We start from the raw sequence: 4,720 nt of genomic DNA, 5'->3' as shown, positions 1-4,720 counted from the left end.
CTTGGAACTATGTCTCCGTCCCTTCATTGTCGCTGGGTCAAAGTGCTGGAAATCTCTTCATAACAGCACAGTGGGTGCTCCTACCCCACATGGACTGCACTTGTTCAAAAAAGTGGCTTACCCCCAACCTCTCAAAGGGAAATTAGGGATGGGCAATCAATGCTGCCATTGCCAGCGACACGCACATCCCACGAATGACTAAAATAATGGCACCAACCCACCTAAGGAACCATTAGCCTAGACGACCAAAAACCTGGACAGAGAGGTTGGATTGAGGGAGCGTCTTCAAAGAGGAAAGAGAGGTAGTGAGATGGAGAGATTTAGGAACAGAATTAGCTGCAGAGTAAATCTCTGTCTTCTCTGTTCTATCAAACACTCCCATGGCAGGTACAGTGTGGGTTAGATATAGAGGAAAGCATCTTCAATATCTGCCTCGCTTTCTCCTCCTCCATCCAGATGGAGAGAGTAACTGAGAAAGACAGGGATAGAGATGGAGAGAGAATGACAGAGAGAGGAAAGGACAAAAATGAGTTAAGAGAACCAGGGAGAAAAAGGAAGAGATTGGGATGGAGAGTGGACTTCAGTAAGGCGTTTGATAAGGTTCCCCATGGCAGGCTGATGGAGAAAGTGAAGGCGCTTGGGGTCCAAGGTGTACTAGCTAGATGGATAAAGAACTGGCTGGGCAACAGGAGACAGAGAGTAGCAGTAGAAGGGAGTTTCTCAAAATGGAGACGTGTGACCAGTGGTGTTCCACAGGGATCCGTGCTGGGACCACTGTTGTTTGTGATATACATTAATGATTTGGAGGAAAGTATAGGTGGACTGATTAGCAAGTTTGCAGACGACACTAAGATTGGTGGAGTAGCAGATAGTGAAGGGGACTGTCAGAGAATACAGCAGAATATAGATAGATTAGAGAGTTGGGCAGAGAAATGGCAGATGGAGTTCAATCAGGTCAAATGCGAGGTGATGCATTTTGGAAGATCCAATTCAAGAGTGAACTATACAGTAAATGGAAAAGTCCTGGGGAAAATTGATGTCCAGAGAGATTTGGGTGTTCAGGTCCACTGTTCCCTGAAGGTGGCAACGCAGGTAAATAGAGTGGTCAAGAAGGCATACGGCATGCTTTCCTTCATCGGACGGGGCATTGAGTACAAGAGTTGGCAGGTCATGTTACAGTTGTATAGGACTTTGGTTCGGCCACATTTGGAATACTGCGTGCAGTTCTGGTCGCCACATTATCAAAAGGATGTGGATGCTTTGGAGAGGGTGCAGAGGAGGTTCACCAGGATGTTGCCTGGTATGGAGGGCGCTAGCTCTGAAGAGAGGTTGAGTAGATTAGGATTATTTTCATTAGAAAGACGGAGGTTGAGGGGGGACCTGATTGAGGTGTACAAAATCATGAGAGGTATAGACAGGGTGGACAGCAAGGGGCTTTTTCCCAGAGTGGGGGTTTCAATTACTAGAGGACACGAGTTCAAAGTGAAAGGGGAAATGTTTAGGGGGGATATGCGTGGAAAGTTCTTTACGCAGAGGGTGGTGGGCACCTGGAACGCGTTGCCAGCGGAGGTGGTAGATGCGGGCACGATAGAGTCTTTTAAGATGTATCTAGACAGATACATGAATGGGCAGGAAGAAAAGAGATACAGAACCTTAGAAAATAGGCGACATGTTTAGAGAGAGGATCTGGATCGCCGCAGGCTTGGAGGGCCGAAGGGCCTGTTCCTGTGCTGTAATCATCTTCTTTGTTTTTTGTTCACAAAACTGTGTGCGGCAGCCTGGAAGGTACCACACAGGTCCTGCTCCGTGAGAAAAATACACACGTCTGCAAAGATTCCTTGAAACGTTGAAGGAACCACGCATGGGACAAAAACAAATCTGGCCGCACATAGAAACGAAACTTTCTGGGATCATTGGAACCAGCTGTGACTCAGTGGGTAGTAATCCTGCCCCGCACACATGATATTGTGGGGTCACGTCAGAGCACGAAACCGAGCTAATGCCACCCATCAGAAAATCAAAACAGGTCAGCGAGACTCAGAAAATGAAACTTTTGTTAAATTTGTGAGCCTCTCTTTCTGGAATGCTTTAGTGTTTGCTGAGAATGTTGGCCCAGTGAAATTTTGCCCGTGTGGGATGACAGTTGTTTGAACAGACATTATAACAACTTATTGCAACATGAAAGTACTGTGCAAACTGAGTGTAACAACATTTGTAGCCTCGCGCCATATAATATGCTTTGCTGGGTGTGGAATCAGGGATTGAGATTTTCAAAACACTGAGGTAAAATCGAACTTCTCTCGACGCTAATGTTAGTGTTTGTAATAAGCCTGGGAGGAAAGTAAACCGAGAGACCGTCAAGCAGTAATTAATGTCAGATTTGATCAATTGTTATGAATTAATCAATTAAAGTGTTTAAAGCATAGAGAATATGCCATTAAATAGCGGGATATGGGTTTCTGACAAGCCTGCATAAGAGGGGCACCCACTGCAGTTGTGGTCTCACCAAAAGCAGCCAACATAAAATGACTAACAGAAGTATGTGGTGTTTTCCTGAGGTTCCGAGAGCTGAGAGAGAGACTGGCATTGACACACACACACACACACACACTGACACAGACAGATACACACACACACACACACACACACACACACACACACACACACACACACACACACACACACACACACACACACACACACACACACACACACACACAGAAAGTGACAGAAGAATGTTTCAATTTCCGAAATGCATTCAATAAGGTCCATCTTAGATTTAAAATGGAACAACTGATTTAGCAACAATAGGCATTTGCAGAAGACATTTGCAACACTCGCCCCTAAAACATACACACTAAACCTGAACACGTAACTGGGCAGAGAATGGGGATTGTTTCTGATTGTTGCAACTTGTGTCATCCTCCCTCTGTCTCTCCCTTTGTCATGTATGTACATATCCAGCTCCCTCTGTCTCTCATTTATCTTTCAATCTCTCTTTTGCTCTCCACGTTTCAGTATCTACATCTCACTCTGTCCCTCCTTTTGTCTCTCTCTCCATCTCTCTCTCCCTCACACCATCTCTCCCTCTGTCTCTCTCTGTTAACATGCGTGAGTAGAATTACATGTAACCCAGGCATTTGGTTTAGAGATACAACACTGAAACAGGCCCTTCGCCCACCGAGTCTGTGCAGACCATCAACCACCCATTTATATTAATCCTACACTAATCCCATATTCCTACCACATCCCCCTACCTATACTAGGGGCAATTCGTAATGGCCAATTTACCTCCAAACCTGCAAGTCTTTTGGCTTGTGGGAGGAAACCGGAGCACCCGGAGAAAACCCACGCAGACACTGGGCGAACTTGCAAACTCCACACAGATGGTACCCAGAATTGAACCCGGGCCGCTAGAGCTTTGAGGCTGCGGTGCTAACCACTGCCGGCGCAGCTTCCATAAAAACATTGTTCGACTATTAAGCTTTTTATTTCATTGCACTGTTACTCAGACCACCTTTCAATTCGAGATTTTTATTAATTAATTGAATCTGAATTCCACCAGCAGCAATGCAGTGAGGTGTTCCTGTATTCCCAAGTAATTAACATGGGCCTCTGGATTAGTAGCTCAGTAATATTATCAGTACACAACCTTCTCTCTCTGTCATCAATCCAACGGAAGCCGCTTTGATTGAGAGCTGTTTCAATTAATGGTCAGCTGTGCTCTTTAGCACCGTCATTTTTGAGAAACCATTCTTGTGCCTTCTGAAAAGATAACCGCTCTCAGTAGGTCCAATGTTTCATAAAGTATTACAAAATCAAGTGTACAATCATATTCGGGCTCTGGACTGTGAATAGAAAATTTATAACCCTGTATTGAGCTTAGATTGTGGAGTCGGGAGCGGATCTTGATGCTAAAACACGAAATATTCACTTTTTCTATGATTTAACTAACTTAACAATTAGATTAAGTGGGTATTTCAGGATCTTTTTCAGCTCTTCTCGGAATTTAGTCTGGGTCACAGCGTAAATACACATGTTGGTGCAGGAACTGAGAAGCTGCAGCATTGCTGCTGTGTCTTCTGTGATATAAAAAGGGTCATTGGCGGAGGAAGGATATTGTTTTGTAATTCGCTGATAGATGTAAAATACAACCTGCGGCACCCATAACAGTATAAAACTGCCAGATATACTAAACAGTAAAATGATGGATTTCTTTCGATTCTCCATCTCTGAGTCATTGTCATTCTGTCCACTGCTGAGGCCCCGGAGTCCCCTGCGACCTCTACTGGCCACTAAAATACGTCTCACAATCAGAGCATTGAGCAGCAAAATCAGAAAGAACGGGACACAAGGAGTTAAAACGCGATGAAACAACTCAAACGCACTCCATGCGGGGTAAGTATTGAATATTTGCTGGTAGATACAGTACCAGGGAACATTATCAATTATATATAAAGTTTCGATTGTAAAGTACCAGGGAAGACTTTCGAAAGAGCACAGCACACTTACTGTTCCGATAACCAAAGCTGCTGTTTTCTCAGTGCAATATTTTGTCTTTAGTTTCTCACAACAAATGGTCACAAATCGATCAAATGTGAAAGCGACTGTCAACCAGACAGAAATCATTGTGGTTGCAAAAATCAGGAAAAATATTGACCGACAGATGGGAGTAATGAACAGGAATGATTCTATGAAATAAATACTTGGAATCCACGTC

Source organism: Heterodontus francisci, chromosome 21 (genome assembly GCF_036365525.1).
Source record: "Heterodontus francisci isolate sHetFra1 chromosome 21, sHetFra1.hap1, whole genome shotgun sequence".
Taxonomy (NCBI): domain Eukaryota; kingdom Metazoa; phylum Chordata; class Chondrichthyes; order Heterodontiformes; family Heterodontidae; genus Heterodontus; species Heterodontus francisci.
The sequence above is the reverse complement of the archived record's forward strand: the minus strand, read 5'-3'. Positions refer to the sequence as shown.